We start from the raw sequence: 23,946 nt of genomic DNA, 5'->3' as shown, positions 1-23,946 counted from the left end.
CCGAAAAGTGTCAGAAGGCCTTTAACAAGCTTAAAGTGACACTCATGTCTGACCCTGTACTAAGGGCCCCAGACTTTGACAAACCATTCCTAGTAACCACAGATGCGTCCGAGTGTGGTGTGGGAGCAGTTTTAATGCAGAAAGGACCTGATCAAGAATTCCACCCTGTAGTGTTTCTCAGCAAAAAACTATCTGAGAGGGAAAGCAACTGGTCAGTCAGTGAAAAAGAATGTTACGCCATTGTCTACGCTCTGGAAAAGCTACGCCCATATGTTTGGGGACGGCGTTTCCACCTGCAAACCGACCATGCTGCACTGAAGTGGCTTCACACCGTCAAAGAAAATAACAAAAAACTTCTTCGGTGGAGTTTAGCTCTCCAAGATTTTGATTTCGACATCCAAAACAACTCAGGAGCTTCTAACAAAGTGGGTGATGCACTGTCCCGTGAAAGTTTCCCAGAATCAACTGGTTAAAATTGTCCTTGAGATGTGGAAAATATTGTTAGTCTTTATGTACTTGGTAGTATATTTAGAGATGCATGTGTCTTATGAACTCTGTTTTTCCTAGAGCTCCAGGAAGAAATCCCAGCCAGTGTTTCACCCTAGCTGAGATTTGGGGGGGCGTGTCATAAATATAAAGGGAAGGGTAAACCCCTTTAAAATCCCTCCTGGCCAGAGGAAAAATCCTCTCACCTGTAAAGGGTTAAGAAGCTAAAGGTAACCTTGCTGGCACCTGACCAAAATGACCAATGAGGAGACAAGATACTTTCAAAAGCTGGGAGGAGGGAGAAAAAACAAAGGGTCTGTGTCTGTCGGTATGCTGCTTTTGCCGGGGATAGACCAGGAATGGAGTCTTAGAACTTTAGTAAGTAATCTAGCTAGGTATGTGTTAGATTATGATTTCTTTAAATGGCTGAGAAAAGAATTGTGCTGAATAGAATGACTATTCCTGTCTGTGTGTCTTTTTTGTAACTTAAGGTTTTGCCTAGAGGGATTCTCTATGTTTTGAATCTAATTACCCTGTAAGGTACCTACCATCCTGATTTTACAGAGGTGATTCCTTTATTTCTATTTACTTCTACTTCTATTAAAAGTCTTCTTGTAAGAAAACTGAATGCTTTTTCATTGTTCTCAGATCCAAGGGTTTGGGTCTGTGGTCACCTATGCAAATTGGTGAGGATTTTTACCAAACCTTTCCCAGGAAGTGGGGTGCAAGGGTTGGGAGGATTTTGGGGGGAAAGACATGTCCAAACTATGTTTCCCAGTAAACTCAGTTAGAGTTTGGTGGTGGCAGTGGATATTCCAAGGGCAAAGGATAAAATTAATTTGTACCTTGGGGAAGTTTTAACCTAAGCTGGTAAAAGTAAGCTTAGGAGGTTTTCATGCAGGTCCCCACATCTGTACCCTAGAGTTCAGAGTGGTGGAGGAACCTTGACAAGGGCCTTTGAGGATCTGGGTTTAGGGGACTAAGCTGAGTTTTTCACACCATCTCATTCCTGTTGTGTGAGGAAATACATCATTAAAGATCAGCACCTTCAGTTGGGCTCCAGGGCTAGAACCTGTCTGCAAATCCACATGGCAACCTGCAGTAAATGCCTGCCCTTCCTTTTAACCGGTTTATAGCTAAATAACCATCTACTCTGCTGAGACCGAGGGTAGAATACTGACAGGTACAAGTGCATCAGCTTTGTGCTTACATAGATGCAGGAGAATGCTGTGTCTCTGATCAGGCAAGGTTGGTCTACTGCAACTGCAAGAAATCATTTGCTAGTTTCTCTGCAAATCCATTTGAGAACAGAGCTGCAAAGTGCACAGAAGCCAAAAGACTTCTAAATCACCAGTCCTGGGTGTCAAAATGCCACAGCTGATGCTAAAGAAGATGTACAATTAGGGACTTCTGTTTCAAACAGTAGGAAGATGGCAAATCAGACAGACAGGATAGGACAAGCAGCACAACGTCATATAACCATGAGTTATGGACATGTCAAAATGGGCAGCACCGGTGATAAAAAATACTGTCAACCTTCCTTTGCAGTGTAAAAAAAGCCAAGAAACATTGCAAGGAAAAATAAAAAATAAAAGGCCAAAGCTTTTCCCTTCCTTCTTGTTTCTCTAAACTATTTAAACAAGGGAAAAAGAAGGGCATAAAAGTTAGAGCATCCGGTTCTGCAAGATCCCTGCGGAGGGAGAGAGGGAAGAAAAGAACAGTAAACAAATCTGTAGTTAAATCAATAAATAATCCAGCCAGCGCTCAGTTCTGCTACCAGAAGGCAGCCACGCTGCTCTGCCTTTTATTATGCGGCATTTGAGTTTCGCAACAAATAAAGCAACATAGACACACACCAGCAAGCTCTTCTAGCAACTTCATAGAATACTGGAACATAGGATATGGGACTAGAAGGGTTGCTGGGCTAATGCAGTGCAGCAGATCCTACCTCCAACAGTGCTTAGCACCTGCTCCTCTTGAGGGAGGTATGAGAAACCCTGCGTTAGGTAGTTATCATATAAACCTGTTGTCAGGGAAAGTTCCTTCTTCGCCCCCCCGTTAGTGAGAGGGTGACTTGTTCCCTGAACTTTAGGGTTTATATCCCTTCCAAAGCTCTTGAGTTGTGTTTTCAATCCAGTAGCTCTGGATATTCTTTTCCTGTCCAACCCTTTTTGAAACAAGCTAAGCTCTTGGCTTCAGTGATATCGTTACCCCTTTTGACCTGAGTCATTAGCCAAATTCCGTGTGTTGCCAGTTGTTTCCATTAGAAGGAGAAATGGATGGTGGGACCTGTTTTTTCTCTGATGCAATCCCGTTTATTTACTAAGCATATACCAAGTCCTGTTTCCATGGAAACCGTAGCAATGAAGCAGCAAGAAACAGTTTCCTTGCTCACAGCTCCAAGCCCCTTTCAGCCAGCACTCAGCCCAAAAAATCTCTGTCTCTAGGCTTTTCTCAGGGCCAGGCTCCCAGTACTTGTTCAGGCTAGATCTAGTGCTTCCTTTCTGCCTTCTCTCACCTTTCTGCCTCTCTTCTACAAACACAGCCTCCGCCCACATGTACCTCACACATACCTTTGTTTTGGGCAGTGACATGTGCCTGTGTTTGAGGTGGAGGCCACTATTGTTTCAGCTTTCTGGTTCCATAAAGGAGCTTGACTGCTGCTTACTATTATCTTAAATGAAAGGGGTTGGGGGGGTTTACACCCAACCCATAACAATATCTAGTGGCAATGGAGTAGGAATAGAATCCTGAGTAGAATCCTCATGCTCATTCCACATTGTGTCACTTTGCGAACAACAACAAGCCTTATAAATAATCTCCCATTTGAAAAATCAAATGATTATAACAAAGTCTGAGTTGTTTCTGGACTGACATTTCCACTGAGTTTTGCATATTCTGTATCTTAAAAAGAGACACAAGAAAATAAATAGCAAGATTAATAAAGGCAGTAATTTGCCCACACACCTTAGCACTATCAATTATTAAAAGGTCTTCCAGTTATTGGGTTGTGCTAGGGGTTTACAACAGCCAAAGAACTGCCTGAGTTATATCACTCATTTGCATTGCATTTTTCTTGTAATCTTTTATGTTTTCTGGGATGAAGGAAGTAGGAATTCATCTCTTGCTACTCCCAGTCACGAAAACGACAGCTGAGTGTTCTTTTTCCTCATCGAATAGAATCTTGTGCTCTGAAAGAAATTGCCTTCTGCCTGATCATGAACACATCATGAAAGACTGGAAGTGCCGGACACACGAGAAGCCACCAAAGATGAACGCACTGCATTCAGGAAGTTCATTAACAGAGTTGTTCAAAAGTACAATAAGAACAATGTAGATGCCATGCTTCATAGTAGGCTTGAGTAGTCAACTTTAATTTGTGATGATTTTAAACACACGAGTTCAATCTAATAAAGTGGTCGTGAAATATTTTTCAATTTTTACTCTGGTGCCGTACAGCCCACCTTCACGGTCTCACCCCTTGTCGGCTTTCACCCCCCTGTAAATTCAAACATGCCCCCCTTAATTTCAATTCCTGGGGAAAACACCGCTTAGGTGTAAGAATGTCTCTTTTCCTTGTGATGCAGTATCTATCTCAGTGTATTCCACGGTAGAGGTTATTTCAGCTGCATGTTTCCCACTGTCTACCGGAACCTTCAAGATGTCTTTCCCATTCTTTCTGAACTCATGTTCCATTAGGTAATTACTCTGTATAGAATACAGTAGTTGTCTCCTGACAATCACTCTGTGCCATACTCTGAACTAGTCACCAGCTTTCGAGCAGGGGAATGAATTACTTTGCTGTCTCATTCTAATAGCTCTGCTACACCTCTGCACGAGCCATCAGTTCCTTCCCAGGATCACTGCTGTGTCAACTGAATGAACTAGTTACATTGGCAATTTGGTTTTCAGACACCTATCCATTCATGATTGAGGATGAGATAGTCTCTGAGGGGTTGTCTGTACACAAGCAAAGCCACCTGAAGATCCTGTCTCTCTTAGATTTAAGTATAATTGTGACAGTTTGAACAGTACATTGTAATAGACTAGGGATTTTCAAGCTGTGGGTCATGGGCCCCAGGGAAGTTGCAAGCAGGTGTCTGGGGGTCCAATCCTATATTACAAATATGGCGGGGGGGATCGTTTCTGGTAAGCTCAGAGAAGGAGATAGGGTTTGTAGTGGGTTCCTGGTATGGAAAAGACTGAGAACCCCTGTGCTAGACCATTTGACTGTAGATACTTGGGGCTTGTTATAACATGCTCAGAATCTCCAAACCATGGAAAAGCTTTGACTTGTTTTATTTTGTGTCCGTATATTGTGGACCATGGTCTGTAAGACACTGATCATGTGTTCTCAGAGATTTCAGATGGCAAGTCACTGTTTCACTCTTGCTATTTTGGGTAAGATTCAAGCCAAAAGGCCAGATTTTTTTCCCCATCTCACGCTCTCCAGCGTAAATCAGAAGAAACACTTTGAAGTCGATGGCCTTACACTGGTGTAAGATCTCATTTCCAAGAAGCTCTCTAAGAGCTGAGCACCTCCTGCCACATGCACTGCTGAGCACCCTCTGCTCTTAATGACCGCAAAAGCTCTCTGCACCTTGCAGGATTGGGCTCTGTGTTTTAGCCCCCTAATCTCCAAAAACTGGGCTTTTTATTACTGTCTCAGGATATAAATAATAGTGTTTATTGATAGAGTTCAGTGAGCTTTTTTGCACCAAAAAAAAATTTGCCTCCCACATGTCATGAAAATGACAGTGCTGTTTGCAGAATGCGTTCTAATGGTGTGATTTTATCCCATTAGTGCTAAAGGAAGTGAGCCAGTGGAATATAGTTTCTCCATGGAAGTGGTGTGGAATCCTGTAGGGATTGGGTTAGTCAAGACGAGGGGAGGTATGAAGGATTGCGAAAGGAATGTATAAAACTGGGTTATTGGCTAACACTACAGCAGACGAAATTCAAGCATAAGGTATTATACATTGGAAGGAACATTTTAAACTACTAATGCAAGCCACTGGATTCTAAATTAGTTGGCAGCTCTCAAGAAAACATCTTTGGTCAACGTTATGAAGAGTTCGGTGCCTGTCCAGCAGTGACCAGAGAAGAAGAAAAGGTTATTAGGATTTAATAGGAATGTGGGAAACTATTACTATGACACTGTATCAGTCACTGTTACATCCTCACCTTGAACATGATGTTCAGTTTTAGTCACCTCATCTCAAGGAGGACATTATCAGAATAGAAAAGCTTCAGCAATTACTCACTCAAAATGATGAGCGCTATGGGGAATTTCTCACTATAAGACCGGAACTATTTGGTTTGGTGACGAGGAAAAACATAATAATCATAGAATATCAGGGTTGGAAGGGACCTCAGGAGGTCATCTAGTCCAACCCCCTGCTCAGAGCAGAACCAATCCCCAATTTTTTCCCCAGATCCCGAAATGGCCCCCTCAAGGATTGAACTCACAACCCTGGGTTTAGCAGGCCAATGCTCAAAACACTGAGCTCTCCCAGTTCAGAACAAACAGTCAGGCAGCGGTACTCCAATAAGACAAGCCAAAGGGATTGCAGGCAGTGAACACATTTGTAGGAGATAAAATGGAACATCGTTTTTACCCAGCATGTCATTAGCTCATATCTCGCTGTCACAGGAGTGAGGTAAACAGCTTAGGAAAATTCAAGCAGGGACTAGACCAGGGGTCGGCAACCTTTCAGAAGTGGTGTGCCGAGTCTTCATTTATTCACTCTAATTTAAGGGTTCTCATGCTAGTAATACATTTTAACGTTTTTTGAAGGTCTCTTTCTATAAGTCTATAATATATAACTAAACTATTGTTGTATGTAAAGTAAATAAGGTTTTTAAAATGTTTAAGAAGCTTCATTTAAAATTAAATTAAAATGCAGATCTTATCAGTTTAGTGTGATCCTTGCCCTTGCTTTTCCTTGATGAGTTTTCCAATGTCTGGCACGTTTTTGGATACTTTACGCTGCACACAGGCTTCTGAGTGATCAGTTTTAACCAACTCCGAGAGGGGGAGAGGACAGATTTCATGTGTGAAAATACCTGTTCACACAGGTACGTGGCACCAAATGTTGAAAGCATTGCAAACGCAATTTTCTTCAAACAGTTAAATTTCACTGGCAGGCATGTCCAGCAGGGCAGAACAGAGGCCCCATGATCTCTCTCGGTAGCTTCACATGCACTCCGCAGATCTCCAAACTTTGATGCCCACAGTTCTGAGCTTTTTAACTGAATGAGCTGCATTTCGAAATCTTCAACACCCATCCACTGAAATACAGAAAAATCCAAGTCGCTTTCATTGAACTTTTCAGGTTTAATTAGAAAAGAAAGCATTGGGTCAAATTGCTGGAAATCTTGAAATCGGTCAGAAAATTCTGATTCCAGTTCTTGCATGTACAGTCTAGTCTCAATGTCAAACGCAGTGCGCTGTTCCACGCGGTGTGATAGTGATGTAAGCAGCAAATCAGGACTTAAAAAATCCCAGCACAGTGGTGCTGGAACAATTTTTAAGGTGGGGGTGCTGAGCTGTGCCCCCTCTTGCCTCTGTCTGCACCCCTCACTGCCCCAGGCTGGGGCCAGTGGGCCATAGCTGGGGGCAGCTGCAGAGCCCCAGGCTGGCAGCCAGGCTCCCAGGCCGGCAGCAAAGCCCACCGGACCGGTGGCCGGGACCCAGGGCCGGCAGCGGGCTGAGCAGGGCCGGCGGCCAGTATCTCAGGCCAGCAGCAGAGCCCCCCGAACCGGTGGCCGGGATCCGGGGCCAGCAGCGGGCTGAGTGGGGCCAGTGGATGGAACCCCAGCTGGCAGGGGCCCAGTGGACGGTACTCCAGACCAGCAGCAGAGCCCCCGGACCAGTGGCCAGGACCTGGGCAGTGTGAGTGCCACTGAAAATCAGCTCACACGCCACCTTTGGCACACATGCCATAGGTTGCCTACCCCTGGAGTAGACAGTTATATGCATAAGAGTGGCATTTTCAGTGACACTAGCTAGGACAACACTATCAGAGGGATCAAGCCTCACACTTTGGGGCCTTAGCTGAATATCAGCTGGAGTCAAGAAGAATTCCTCCTCCCACGGTGCTGCACTGCACACTTTGTGCTTTCTGATGGAGGGCTTCACTTTCCTCTGATGAACCTAGTAGAGGCCACTACAAGAGACAGCCTAGGGTCAATTCCTGCTTTCTCCGAGCAGCCACTACCCCCATTCGGGGGCCCTCAGCTCGTCCATTGGTCGGTTTTCCAGAACGATCATTTCTGATTACTGTGTTTGCAGTTGCCGTCTCGGCCTTTACAACACACACCGTCCCACCTGAACAAGAAGAGCAGGGCTCAGGTCCCATACCAAGCACTCAGGCAGGGCAGCTCACAGAAGGTGCTTAGGATCAGGCCACACTGAACAGTGGGGAGATTCTCAAGGCCCAAAGGTGCTCAACTCCTATTGACATTTTTTCCCATACTCGCAGTTGTCCTTTATATACAGCTAGAGTATTTTATAGATACAAATTCCACGGAACCGTTCTGGAAATATGAAGCCCAGAAAGAAATGCAGGTATCAGGTGTCTAAAACTGAAAGCTGTAGTTATATTAGAAACTCATTTATCTTCTCCGCATTCTCTGCTCCATCCTCAAGCCAGCGTTCCTGGGCCCTCTGCCATTGCGTTTGTTTACATCGGTGCATAGTGAGTAGACAGACATGTCCCTCTCATTGCCAGCAAGACTGACATTATTAATAGCTAGGCATTTCCTTCCACCACGCTATCACTCAGCAAACACCAGCAACTAGAAATTCATCCCAACAACATTTGTTTCCCAAGTGTCAGCTTGATGGTTTGAGATTTGGCTGCCAGGTGATTTTATGTCAAATTAGTCCATTTGGGGTGTCTGTAAATGTCTGTTGTGTGCTAGAGCAGGCCTGGAAGGAGAGTGGGTTGCTCAGCACCTCACAGGATAGGGACTCTGCTGATTCTCAATGGATTATTCTTTTCCATATTTGTGCCAGGTTGGGCCCGATCCTGCAGTCCCCTAGACAGGTGGAACTCCCATTGACAAGGCACTGTGTTTTAGGGGGTAGGGCACTGCCCCCTCCTCCCCTTCAGGTCTGGCACTGAGCACAGCTTGGCCAGACCAGAACACTGGGGCCAAGGAGTACAAGCACAGCTAGACCCATATAACATAAGAACATAAGAATGGCCCTACTGGGTCAGACCAAAGGTTCATCTAGCCCAGTATCCTGTCTTCTGACACTGGCCAGTACCAGGTGCCCCAAAGGGAATGAACAGAACGGATAATCATCAAGCAATCCATCACCTGTCACTCATTCCCAGCTTCTGGCAAACAGAGGCTAGGGACACCATTCCTGCCCATCCTGGCTAATAGCCATTGATGGACCTATCCTCCATGAATTTATCTAGTTCTTTTTTGAACCCCGTTGTGGTCTTGGCCTTCAAAACATCCTCTGGCAAGGAGTTCCACAGGTTGACTATGCATTGTGTGAAGAAATACTTCCTTTTATTTGTTTTAAACCTGCTGCCTATTAACACAAGAATTAGGGGTCACCAAATAAAATTATGAAAAGTAGTAAACAACACTACCTTATCTACTTTCTCTACACCAGTCATGATTTTAAAGACCACTATCATATCCCCCCTTAGTCGTCTCTTTTCCAAGCTGAAAAGTCCCAGTATTATTAATCTCTCCTCATATAGAAACCATTCCATATCCATAATTATTTCTGTTGTCCTTTTCTGAACCTTTTCCAATATATCCTTTTTGAGATGGGATGATCACATCTGTACGCAATATTCAAGATGTGAGTGTACCATGGATTTATACAGAGGTAATATGCTATTTTCTGTCTTATCTCCCCCTTTCTTAATGATTCCCAACATTCTGTTCACCTTTTTTGACTGCCGCTGCACATTGAGTGGATGTTTTCAGAGAACTGTTCATAATGACTGCAAGATCTCATTCTTCAGCGGTAACAGCTAATTTAGACACCATCATTTCATATGTACAGTTGGGATTATGTTTTCCAATGTGCATTACTTTGCATTTATCAACATTGAATTTCATCTGCCATTTTGTTGCCCAGTCACCCAGTTTTGAGAGATCCTTTTGTAGCTCTTCACAGTCTGCCTGGGACTTAACTATCTTGAGTAGTTTTGCATCATCTGTAAATTTTGCCACCTCACTGTTTACCCCTTTTTCCAGATCATTTATGAATATGTTGAATAGGACTGGGCCCAGTACAGACTCCTGGGGGACACCACTATTTACCTCTCTCCATTCTGAAAACTGACCATTTATTCCTACCCTTTGTTTCCTATCTTTTAACAGGTTACCAATCCATAAGAGGACCTTCCCTCTTATCCCATGTCAGTTTACTTTGCTTAAGAGCCTTTGGTGAGGGACCTTGTCAAAGGCCTTCTGAAAGTCTAAGTACTCTATATCCACTGGATCCCCTTGTCCACATGCTTATTGACCCCCTCAAAGAATTCTAATAGATTGGTGAGACATGATTTCCCTTTTCTAAAACCATGTTGACTCTTCCTCAACAAATTATGTTCATCTATATGTCTGAGAATATTGTTCTTTATTTAGTTTCAACCAGTTTGCCCGGTACTGAAGTCAGGTTTACAGGCCTGTAATTGCCGGGATCACCTCTGGAGCCCTTTTTAAAAACTGGTGTCACATTAGCTATCCTCCAGTCATTTGGTTCAGAAGCTGATTTAAATGACAGGTTACGGACTACAGTGAGTAGTTCTGCAACTTCATATCTGAGTTCCTTCAGAACTCTTGGGTGAATACCATCTCGTCCTGGTGACTTATTGTTGTTTAATTTAACAATTGTTCCAAAACCTCCTCTAATGATACCTCAATCTAGGACATTTCCTCAGATCTGTCACCTAAAAAGAATAGCCTAGGTTTAGGAATCTTCCTCACATCCTCAGCCATGAAGACTGATGCAAAGAATTCATTTAGTTTCTCCACAATAGCCTTGTCATCCTTGAGTGTTCCTTTAACACCTCAGTCGTCCAGTGGCTTCCTGCTTCTGATGTACTTAAAACAAAATTTGCTATTACTTTTTGAGTTTTTGGCTAACTGTTCCTCAAATTCTTTTTTGGCCTTCCTAATTGTATTTTTACACTTCATTTGCCAGCGTTTATGCTCCTTTCTATTTTCCTCACTAGGATTTAAGTTCCACTTTTTAAAGGATGCCTTTTTACCTCTCATGGCTTCTTTTACTTTGTAGTTTAGCCATGGTGGCTCTTTTTTGCTTCTTTTACTAGGTTTTTTAAATTGGGGTATACATTTAAGTTGAGCCTCTATTATGGTCTCTCTTAAAAGTTTCCACGCAGCTTGCAGAGATTTCACTTTTGGCACTGTACTTTTTAACCTCCTCATTTTTGTGTAGTTCCCCTTTCTGAAATGAAATGCTACACTGTTGGGCTACTGTGGTTTTTTTCCTGCCACAGGGATAGTCAATTTAATTATATTATGGTCACTATTACCAAGCAGTCCAGCTATATTCATCTCTTGGACCAGATCCTGTGCTCCACTTAGGACTAAATCAAGAATTGCCTCTCCTCTAGTGGGTTCCAGAACCAGCTGCTCCAAGAAGCAGTCATTTAAGGTGTCCAGAAACTTTATCTCTGTCTCCTGTCCTGAGGTGACATGTACCCAGTCAATATGAGGATAATTGAAATCCCCCATTATTATTATTATTGAGTTTTTTATTTTCTATCTTCTCTCTTCAGCAATCTGACTGCTATGAACCAGAACTAGATAGTTCTCATCCATCTTCATCATTCTCATACCCACTCATCAGCTTCTGGAGTTGATTGAAGACATATTATGGGATTTTCAATATCAACCAGGTGTGTATGGCTGATCAATCTGCCTTTGGGGAAGTTTAAAATACTGTACTTGGCATTTCCAGTTATACGCAGACTTTAGTTAAGATGGGGACAGTGTGTTAGATTATGGTAGATCACTAAATTATGAGATCATTTTCAGACTAAATTCTGAGTTTGCAGAAATAGTCGTCAACTGAGTCTGAAATTGCTTTACAGATGGGGGCTTTATGCAGGCTGTAGTTTCTAATATCAGATCACTCTCCTTTTAGGTTAATAGGGAGATCTTTGTTTTAGTGATTTTTCTGACCTATCACCCATGGAACTCCATTCAGATAACTAATTAAGGTAAGTGATCAGATGTCAGGAAATAGTCAAAATTACATGGGAGGGTTTAAATGATTCTGCAGCTCTCTGGAAAAACTAATTATTCACCATATGGCCTGACCAGTAGAGTTTAAGAGACCATTTGTCATCAGAGAGAGTGAAGAAAGACTAAAACATGAAGAGTTGTTTCAATAGGGCTGCTTCAGAATAGCTTCATGATTCAAGGGTGTCATTTACTATGGAGCAAGGGGGGAACAGTTACCTCCCCCCAGACTTTGCTTTACCCAACCCCCAGACTTTCCCTAGGTCAGTATGCTCCACTTCCTCCCTCCGCCCCCTTCTCCCCCCGACTTTGCAGGATAGAAAATAATCACATAGAATGTTCTATATGCTCACAGAACTTTTCACCCTCCCCCACCCCGAAATTTTTCTGAAATGACCTCCCGGGCGTGATTCCAATTGGCTAAGGATGCGGGAGTTAACTGCAATGTCTTAGCCAGATTCCACTTTGGGTAAGTACATTCTGCACATCCTAAATTCATCTTGCAATGTCAGGTGGAGAGATGAATTTCCTGCCCTGTAGCCATGATACGGGGTCACTACCCTGTTTGTTAACCATCGTGGATACATGTCACCCCAGAGAGAATTGTAATGGACACACTGAAGTACACAGGCAGTACATCTCAGATTAAACTGGGGCTCTTTGGTCACTGCCTATGACGGGGGTGCAGGGAGCTGCATCAGGCACAATGCTTCCAGTAGCACTGGGGGCATGTGAGCAACATGTGGCCCCCGTCCTCCCAGAGCCCAACCCTACCATCTTTGAAGAGGTTAATTCCACACTCTGTGCTAGCCACAAGCAGTCCTTGCGGTCAGGGAGAGCAAGGCCGCTCACTGGGGCTAGCCTTTCACAATGGAGCACAACGGTGGAAGCTTCTCGTACACCAAGAGCCCTGCTAATCCCCAGTCACAATCTGGCCCATTGCCTGTCATGCGTGTGAAGATTCTTCTGCATGAAATGCATGGTGGCAGTACCACTTTCATGGCCTTATCAAAGGGACAGTCCCACTCTCTGGCGCTACGCCATGTCCAGAACTCGGATTTATTCTGCCTCTTACAGCTGGAGGACGACATGCTGTATAATGGCCCGGCTAGCTCTGTTAACTTTGTCCTTTATGAGAAAGCCACAGTACAAAATGTGCAGCTCAAACTCACTACACATTTAAGTGATGTCAATTTACACCGACTTCATTGTATTAAGGAACGACAATGCAGTTGCTCCAGCTGCCTTCCTCACTTGGCTGAAATAGCCAAAGTTCTAATCAGCGTGGTGTGCGTGTGTTCTTTTGAGTCAATTACCTCCAAAAATCTCATCATTAGAGACAGGGGAGATTACAAGGCTGTATCATTTCCGGCTGTAGTGTCTGGAACAATTTGTATAGTGGGGGTGCTGAGAGCCAGTGAACCAAACTGTAAACCCTGTATATAATGGAAAGCACTTCAAACCGGGGGGGGGGGGTGGTAGCACCCCCAGCAGCCCTAGTTCCAGAACCTACACCTGGAAGCTGTTAAAGTGATACTGTGCTGGCATTTTTCCTATCACTTGTCTGAGCGCTGTTACTTTAAAATACAAGACAGTCTCCTTGCTGAGCCGATTCCTCATTTATTCAAACGATTTTGGTTTTTTGATAGATTCTGTGAATATCAAATATAATATAATGGATTTGAGAAAGTGTTGCTATCTCTCTGTCACAGAAGATGTTCTCTCAAATGTTCCCTATAGCTTTTTACGTACAGACGGAGTGATTTTTCCAGCCACTGAGAACTGTGAATGCTAAACCTTATATTAGGTGACCAAAGCAAACACGTTAGCACTGTACTTCATTTGAGAGCACAACTTAGCACAGGAAGCAAAGCTTGAACTGTTAACTTGCAAGCCACTTTGCACTTCTATGGCACTTTTCAACAGAAGATCTTAAATGCTAATTAATGTGCACCATGCTACGTGTCACCTGAAGAAGACACCGAGAAGGTGGTGGAGGACAGCTGCTGAGGACACCAACCCACAGCAGCATAAACAATGTCAGACATTAACACTCTGGCCCCAGTTTTCACCTCCTGGTTCCTCAAGAGGACAGCCGAACTTTGCATCTTGGTACTCAAATTAGTATAGGTGCTGGAAGTAGAGTTGATGCTGCACCCCCTGGCTTGATGTGGTTTCCACTTATCCAGGGTTTACAGTTTGGTTAAGTAGCTCTCAGCATCCCCCTATACAAATTGTTCCAGCACCCCTGGTAGTTAGGTGCTTAACTGGACATTTAAGGCAGGTTTCCTTCCCACCTCAGGGGCTGCAAGCTCCATTAGTTGATTCTCATTGCATGCCTCTCTGATTTGGGGAATAGGATTTCTTCTTCACCCTCTGTTGAGTGAAAAGGGGGGCAGATCTTGGGGTGAGCATCAGCCTGGCTTTGACATACACCCCCAAGAGACCTTGGTACCCAAAACTAGAGAGGCTTCCATGGAGTTGGGTGGGGGGAATGGACTCTAGCTATAGAGGCACTCTCCTCTCCTTCCACTCGGCCCAACCAGATCCATCCAAGCAGCGTCTCCCCTCTTGGAAGCAGATGGGATGATCCGGCCCTTATTTATTCATGCTGAAAGTGGGCTCTGCACGCACTGTTTATGTCTTCGCTCATGGGCTAACAAAGCCAACTGTATGCTTCACTCAAACAAATAGAAAATGTTTCCTCTAAAAGCTGCTCTAACGACTGCTGGTTTGTCTTCCCTCAACTTCATTGCACTCTCTGGCTGTCAATTATCCAGACTGCATGGCAGGAGACAGCAGCAGCAACTTGCAAATGGCAAATACTTGAAAAGAAGAAACTTGGTTATTGAGACCTCCTCCTCTTCCATTTCAGCATTAACTAGCCCTCTCTTTCCTCTGTCTCTCCAGGGTTTATAATGATGGTTTTACAACCCCAATTCTCTAATTATTGCTACTCACCAACCTTTATTAACAAGTCTGAATAATGAGGCTTGATTACCAAGCCTTTGGAAAGGCATCTGTGCCAATCTTCTCTGTCCATTTAACGCATAATGAGCATCTCTGCTAACTGTTCCCATTCCCTCTAGAAAAATGGGCTCCTTCTTTTCTCTCTGTTGTCTGAAAACAATAGGTCTGGTTGAAAATGCTACTGTAAGTCTATCTGTCTTTATGTTTCCCGACCCCAGAACTGAGGTGGGAGAAAGACCAATGGGATGAATTAAGAGAAAGGAGATAACACCTCATCTAGTCCATTTAGCAGCTCAGATACGACCGGGGGAAGGGGGGGGGGGGAATCAATCTGGCATTGTTCCCTCTCCTCAGATCTCACATCACAGCTGCACGAACTGTTTTCCTGAAATTCCTGCTTTGAAGATGCCATTGCTTGAATATAACAGCAGCCACAGAGAAGCTAGTAATTTCCAGCGGATGATGAGTGATTTGTTAGTGAACAGCCTAAATTTGGACGGAAGGAAATTCTCAGACTGGTAATTAACTCCTCTGGTGACCAACTGGGAATACAGCATTGCATTTATAATATGACTAATTGACTATCAGCAAACAGGCATATTTCTTCACTTTATATAGATCAAATACTCTATTATTTTATTCAAGAGAATCTGAGGCTGCACTGTAAAATAACTCTTTATAAATATAAATTAAGTCCTGAATCTTGAAAAAAAACCAACCTTACACACACACTTAAATGTATAAAATCTGAGCAGTCCCATTGAAGTCAATGGCAGGATTCAGTGTTGAAAGTTAAGAATCTCAATCCTTTTCATTTTAATTAAATATATACTAAACAAACAACAAACTCCTAACCTTTGTTTGGTGTACATAAGATGGCATCAAGACAGACCCTACCAATCCAAAACCTTAAAAATATGGAAACCAGAAACTGACGGAAACATCTCCTGCAGTCTTACCACTTTCACATGGCTTACAATGGGAGCTGGTTAAAAATATATATATATTTTTTTTAATCTAAACAGTTTTCCAATGGAAAACGCCATTTTGCCAAAAATGAATTTTTTTCACAAAATTCTATCGATTTCAATGATTTTTTTAAAACAATTGATTTCAGCATTTTCTAATGTCCCATTAGATGGTCAGGGATCCAATCCCATGCTCTGGGTGTCCCTAAACCTCTGACAGAAGCTGGGACTGGATGACAAATAAGGGATGGACTACTCGAATTTACTCTGCTCTGTTCATTCCCTCTGAAGCACCTGGCACTGGCCACTATCAGAGACAGGATATTGGGCTAGATAGACCATTGGTATGACCCAAGATGAATGTTCAGATGAGCATATGACATCAACAGTAACAATTTTGGAACTCTTATTATTCTTTCTATATCACCCAATTTCCATCACGCCACCATGAAAAATGACATTTTATGCTGTTTCCTTTGCCATTTTATAAGATATTTACAAAGTGAAGGTTTAAAACTCCTGGTAAACAGAAAACATCTGCCTCCTTCATAATGTGAGAAATGTATATACATACAAACAGCTTTGAAATGATAGAAACTGGGGAGTTCAGAGTTAAAGTCCAAAATTCTTTTTGTTTAATTAACCCCTATGGATTGCAGGTAAAGTCACCTGGCAGAATAAGAGAATATTAGCATTTCTGCAAAACAGAGCAAGTTAAGGGGGGGGGTTGCCTTAAATATGAATTTCTTGCCTGTTGTTGATATAACCCATTCACTACTGCCTCACAGAGGGAAATATGAAAAGCCAACAGAAACTGCAAAGCAATATTCTAATGGCCAGAAAGATGACAGGAGCCTCTTCTTCTAGTATCTCACAATTATTCTCTCATTAAACTGGCTAAAAGTATCAAAACACTGATGCATGTGTATTTTTAACGGAGAAGTAAACCCAGGAGTAAGGAAGGAAATCATCCAACAACTGAAACTGGTCACAGGAGCCTCTGGAGGAGCTCAGCAGTTCCCAGCAACGGAAAAGGAACTGAGCATTGAAAGCACCAGTAGGCTGTCACTCACGTGGCAGGGTTCAATTGTTCCATGTGATAAAATGGGGAAAGAGGTAGCGTCCCAAATTCTTTAGCTTTGGGAGTTCCAGTCATTATCACGCGGGAGGCTTTGTACTAGGGCTAGTCCAAAAAAAAGGGGGGGGGGGAAGGGATTGAAAGATACCTTTTATTCTAACTTTACACACACACAAGAAGCTGTATTTCATTTCAGCTCACACAAAACATTTCATGCAATTTGATTCACTGAAAATGTTTTTAAAAAATTCATTTTCAGTTCAACATAAAATAATCCCGCCGACCTCTGATTGGTCAGAATTGCCAAGGAACAGAAAAATGCATTACATCCCAACTAGAGCTGGATGAATATGTTTCTGTTATCATCACTCCTAGGTTTGGTTAGGGATATAAAGTCCTTACTTAGCTTTACACTCATCGAGATACCTGCAAACAAAGGAAAAAACTTTATACATGGAGTTGTATTTTTAAACATTATGTTGATGCTGCTGGCCTTGCATTTGTAGCTGTTGGCAGTTTGGATTTACATGGCTTCTTCAGCAGCGTTTGTCCCTGATTGTTTTGAAAGGGATGATGTCAAGGAACTTTTCATCTTAAAACTCGAAAGTAGTCAGAGTTTTGGGCTGGCTGGGATGTATTCGGAAACTGATCATGTCTTGCTTCCTGGAGTAGCTATTGTTACCATAGCAGCAAGGTACTAGATGGGGCACGGGTTGCAGGTGTCAGGCATCTGATACAGGAAGAAAGAAATTTTATCAGCGTATGAGAGTGACAATGCATTGACCTCCAGTTCCTTTGGTGGGGTTACTCGTGTGCTTTCAATACAGACATGCATGCCCGTGGGTGTTGCTCGCTCTTTGCCTGTAAAGGATCTATTTTTCTCTTCCCCTAAGGATGCTGTATATTATTGTGACCCATATGCCTCTGTAACTAGCTCCTGTGACCTCGACAAGTGAGCTGATGAAGTGTTTAGACTTTGCTATGGCTTATTGTCAAGACTTTCTAAGTGAAAAATGACTAAAATCTAACAAAAGCTTCCGTCACAGTGATTAAAGTCAGGCATTTTCACTCAGAGGAAATCTACCAGCTTTTTTTTAAAAAATGTCTATCCAGTAGTGTTTTCTTCGTAACTTCAGTTCCAAACGGTACCAAAACTTCTCACATCCACAGAAACACAGCCATTTTCTCAAGTGCTTTACACTCGTGCCATCATTTTTGCCTGTGACAAGCGAGTGAAAAGTTGGTGTAAAATGCAATCAGATCAGACTATGCCACTGGGAGGTTGTGGAATCTGTCACTGGAGGTTTTTAAGAACAGGTTAGACAAACATCTGTCAGGGATGGTCTAATTATTACATAGTCCTGCCCTGAGTGCAGGGGACTGGACTAGATGACCTATTGAGGTCCCTTTCAGTCCTACACTTCTGTGATTCACTTAAATGAGTGCTATAGGGCAGTGGTCTCCAAACTGGGGTGCGTGCACCCCAGGGGGTGTGCGGCAGCAGGAGCACCGCCGGACTCCACTCTGCTGTTTTTTTCCTTCGGCAGCAGCTCTGCACGTCCACAGCTGGTGTTCCCCTCCGGCAGCCCACCAGCAGCCGGTCTTCCGGTCTTCTTCCGTCGGCGGCGCACCTGCGGCTGGTCTTCCGGTCTTTACCCTGTGGGTGCGCGAGCCAAAAAGTTTGGAGACCACTGCTATAGTGCATAGTGAATTTTGGAAGCCTCTGGATCTAAAAGCATGGGTCTATAGCCATAAAGCTCTATTCATGGTCTAGCCACTAGAAGGAGACAAAGTCACTGTGTTAGTGCCGGGTAGAGAGCCACTAGTCATGACTCCATATTTAAAGGTTCAGCTTTCCTCTGGACTTTCTCCAAAAATGGTTAAAAGACTAGAAAACCTACCAGAAAAGATTGAAATGACTGGGTTTGTTTAGTCTGGAGAAGAGAAGACAGAGGTAGCATGATAAGAGTCTTCAAGTATGTAAAAGGTTGTTATAAAGAGAAGGGTGATAAATTGTTCTCCTTATCCACTGAGGACAGAAAAAGAAGTAATGGGTCAAAATTGCAGGAAAGGAGATTTAGGTTGGACATTAGGAAAAACTTCCTAACTTTAAGAGTAGTTAAGCAGTGGAACAAATGAGCTAGAGAGGTTTGTGGAATCTCCATCATCAGAGGTTTTTAAGAGTAGGTTAGACAAATAGCTGTCAGGGATGGTCTAGATAATACTTAGTCCTGCCTCAGCGCACGGGACTGGACTAGATGAACTATCAAGGTCCCTTCCAGTTCTACATTTCTATGATTCATGTTGCAGTGCTGTAACACATCTTCAGGAGTTTCCAGCACAAAGAGCAGTCAGGTTACTATATAGCTAAGCAGAATCATTTCAAATATCACAATTCATTAACCTACCCTTTAAAGGGCAATGCCTTTCTTAATGCAGCCAATTTAAAAACATTGGTGAAATAACGTCTTTCATGCTAAAAGACCCATTTCTCCCTTGGGAGGTGGGTAGTAGAAATGCTCCTTTGTCCTTCCATCATGCCAGGCTAGGAGGCAGTTCTTCAAAGATAACAATGCAAAAAGTCCTGGTTTAAAATAATAATAATAGCAGCAAGCCTCAAGGATTTTCACACAATAGCTCCTTAGGAAGCAACAAGAGAAGGGCTAGAAAGAAGCAGCAGAACATTTTTGACAAATCACAAACAACAGGAGAGGCGTGTCCCTCAGCAGGAGGAAGATGGAATCATTTTGCCCCCATGTGGACAGGGAATCACTACTGCTCAGTTGGTTTCAGAGACCAAAACCAAAGGATATGCATTTTCCAGCAGGCCTCACGGAAAGCACCATACATTCCCCCCTCTCCCTTCCCCCCCAATTAACATCTTCGGAAAGTTTGATTTCAATGAAAGTTTAGCCCAGTGTAGGCAAGATTAGAAAGCTAGCATGGCTGAAAGCCATTCACTACTCAGACAACAAAACCAATCAGTTACCTAGTCCATTTTCCTGTGGGCCAAACCATCTCCAAATTGGAGGATCCGTTTAGAGTAAGGGGACCTCTGGGTCATGGCCAATAATCTGCACCTAGTCCATCAAAGATACTATGGATCCTCCTGAACGGAAGGTAGCCCAAGGTGCTCGGTGTGGGAGGGTCAGAATGGGGTGGCGGGACATACAGCACAAGTAACCCTAGCAGAATCTGACTCTTGCTTCCAGTTTCCCCTCTGTCAACCACATTCTCTAGCACTCAGTTAGTGTCCCCCACTTCATACCTGCTCTATTAAATCTGGTGCCAATGCAGCAAGGAACTTCAGTACATGCCAAAACTTCAAGCACTTATGTGGTCCCCATTGAGGTCAATGGGATTGTTCACATGTTTAAAGTCAGGCACGTGCTTAAGTACCTTGCTGTAACCTTAACCTACAACTAGCACCTGTCCTACTACTCGACTCTGCCTGTAACCGACGTTGGATACCACTTTGAGTGTATCAATGACGTGAAGTGTTTTGCTGTGTATTTGAGGAACACTATAGATAGATACAGTATATAGTACCTTAAAGGAAAAGAACTTCATGTAAAAAAGGGAATCCCTTGCTACCACAAAGTAGTACAGCCTGGAATTACCTCAAGTTATTAGGTTCAGTGATCTTATGAACAGATTTAGTTCCTGTAAGTACAGATATTTTCAGAGACATTTCCTGGATACACGGTAACAGATCCTCTGCTGGCATAAATCCGTGTTAACTCCTTTGCCTCTCAACTCGTTGCCATGCATTCTGGCAATGGCTGCCTCCTCACTATATCACTGTATAACAAAGCAGACATGAAAACAAATTGGAAGTAGTTCCCAATGGCCCCTTCTCCAATGGAGCGATACTGATTTACATCAGATGAGGAACTGGCTCAATTTTGCTTCACAGAGTTGCAGTCAGAAGATTGTATGCTCAAAAGAAGAATCTCTCTTCAGTGACGGACAAGGAGGAAAAATACAATAAGGGGAAGTTTAAGACAGTACAGTTGGAGTTTCATCTCAACAGCTACAAGACTCAAGGGAAAATGGCTTAATCCAGGAAGAAAACCTTCTACAAGAGACCGGGGATAAGATTCAGAGGGGTAGCCGTGTTGGTCTGTATCAGCAAAAAAAAAAAAAGAATACCCAGAAATCACCTACTCCAGGACAGGCCCAACAAAGAAAATAACAGAACGCCACTAGCCGTCACCTTCAGCCCTCAACTAAAACCCCTCCAACGCATTATCAAGGATCTACAACCTATCCTGAAGGACGACCCAACACTCTCACAAATCTTGGGAGACAGGCCAGTCCTCGCCTACAGACAGCCCCCCAACCTGAAGCAAATAATCACCAGCAACCACACGCCACACAACAAAAACACTAACCCAGGAACCTATCCTTGCAACCAAGCCCATTGCCAACTGTGTCCACATATCTATTCAGGGGACACCATCATAGGGCCTAATCACATCAGCCACACTATCAGAGGCTCGTTCACCTTCATATCTACCAATGTGATATATGCCATCATGTGCCAGCAATGCCCCTCTGCCATGTACATTGGCCAAACCGGACAATCTCTAAGCAAAAGAATAAATGGACACAAATCAGACGTCAAGAATTATAACATTCAAAAACCAGTTGGAGAACACTTCAACCTCCCTGGTCACTCAATTTCAGACCTAAAAGTCGCAATTCTCCAGTAAAAAAACTTCAAAAACAGACTCCAACGAGAGACTGCTGAATTGGAATTAATTTGCAAACTGGACACCATTAAATTAGGCTTGAATAAAGACTGGGAGTGGATGGATCATTACACAAAGTAAAACTATTTCCCCCTGCTAATTTTTCCCCCTCCTGTTACTCACACCTTCTTGTCAACTGTTTGAAATGGGCCATCCTGTTCATCACTACAAAAGGTTTTTCTTCTCCTGCTGATAATAGCCCACCTTAATCGATTGGTTTCATTACAGTTGGTATGGCAACACCCATTTTTTCATGTTCTCTCTGTGTGTATATATATATCTTCCTACTGTATTTTCCTTAACTGGTCGGGTCAGCTCCCTCACCGTCCTTCACCTCTCTACTGGTGCGACAACCTCGTCGTAGGTGGAGGGTTCGTTCTGGCTTACCCAGGCACAAAGGTCTGGCGGTAGTCCTCTCATGTACCGGTTGATGACCAGAACCTCTAGTATCTCCTCCGGACTCCGGGACTCAGTTTGCAACCACTTTCGTGTGAGATGGATGAGGTCCAAACAGTTGGGACTGCGGAGTTTTGTTTTCCTGGTACGTCCACTCGTGATACCGCTGGGCCCGCACTGCGGTCATTACCCCAGATCTGGCCAGGATCTCTGCTTTCAGCTGGGGGTAGTCTGCCGCAGCCTCTTCAGGCAGATCATAGCAGGCCTTCTGGGCCTCCCCACACAGGAATGGGGCGAGGATGCCAGACCACTGATCTTGAGGCCAGGCCTCCCATAGGGCTGTCCTCTCAAAGGCCAGGAGATATGCCTCTATGTCATCCTCCTCCGTCATTTTCTGCAGGCAATTGCTAGCCCATATGATCCGCATCCCATCATGGCTGTGGTTCATCTCCGTAAAGGCCTTCACTTGATTTACCAGTTCCTGCAACGTTGCCCGGTCTTGAGCAGCCTGGTCCATCAGCGGGCGATTAGTCTCTTGCTGCAGCCTCAGTGCCTCCTGTTGGGCGGCTGCCTGGACACGGGGAGCCTCCTGCTGGGCAGCCGTGGCTTGCATCAGTGCCCGCTCTACCTCCTCCATTGTGGTGAAAAAAAATAATAATAAACCCTCTTTTTTTTTTTTTTTTTTAAACACCACCACCACCCTCCTTCTTCCGCAGTGCCGTGCACACCAAATCCCACTGATGACACCAGTTGTGACAAAGTTCCTCCTCTGCCTTGGTGGGTCCTGCACTTATTGATGGATTTTTTCGCCTCAGAGGTTCACAGCAACCCTCAGTTTGGCCACTTTCGTGGCTCAAATCTGCCATTCATTCAGTTAGCCTCATCACTGGCCAGCATGGGGAAAGGAAGAACAATCCCCGCAGTCTCTGCTGATCCACCTAGTGGATTGGGGAACAGGCCAGAGACCTTCCCCTCTGGTGGAACCCACAGTCCAGTTCAACTCCTCCGGTATCAAGTAGGGAGTTGGGGAGATGGAGGGATGGGGGGAACCCGGGCCTGCCCTCTACTCCGGGTTCCAGCCCGGGGCCCTGTGGATTGCAGTTGTCTACAGTGGCTCCTGTAACAGCTGTTTGACAGCTACAACTCCTTGGGCTTCTTCCCCATGGCCTCCTCCCAACACCTTCTTTATTCTCACCACAGGACCTTCCTCCTGATGTCTGATAATCCTTGTACTTCTCAGTCTTCCAGCAGCACACCTTCTTACTCTCAGCTTCTTGAGCCTCTTGCTCCCAGTTCCTCGCACACACACCACAAACTGAAGTGAGCTCCTTTTTAAAAACCCAGGTGCCCTGATTAGCCTACCTTAATTGAGTCTAGCAGCTTCTTGATTGGCTGCAGGTGTTCTAATCAGCCTGTCTGCCTTAATTGTTTCCAGAAAGTTCCTGATTGTTCTGGAACCTTCCCTGTTACCTTACTCAGGGAAAAGGGGCCTACTTAACCTGGGGCTAATATATCTGCCTTCTATCACTCTCCTGTCACCATCTGGCCCAACCCTGTCACAATATGAAATGATAGGGTCTAAATTAACTGTTACCACTCAAGAATGAGATCTTGGAGTCATTATGGACAGTTCTCTGAAAACATCCACTCAATGTGCAGCGGCAGTCAAAAAAAGTGAACAGAATGTTGAGAATCATTAAGAAAGGGATAGATAATAAGACAGAAAATAGCATATTACCTCTATATAAATCCATGGTACACTCACATCTTGAATACTGCGTACAGATGTGGTCACCACATCTCAAAAAAGATATATTGGAATTGGAAAAGGTTCAGAAAAGGACAACAAAAATGATTAGGGGTATGGAATGGCTTCTGTATGAGAAGAGATTAATAAGACTAGGACTTTTTAGCTTGGAAAAGAGACTACTAATGGGGGATATGATAGAGGTCTGTAAAATTATGACTTGTGTGGAGAAAGTAAATAAGGAAGTGTTATATACTCCTTCTCATAACACAAGAACTAGGAGCCGCCAAATGAAATTAATAG

The sequence above is a fragment of the Natator depressus genome, chromosome 11 (assembly GCF_965152275.1).
Source record: "Natator depressus isolate rNatDep1 chromosome 11, rNatDep2.hap1, whole genome shotgun sequence".
Classification (NCBI taxonomy): Eukaryota; Metazoa; Chordata; order Testudines; family Cheloniidae; genus Natator; species Natator depressus.
The sequence above is the reverse complement of the archived record's forward strand: the minus strand, read 5'-3'. Positions refer to the sequence as shown.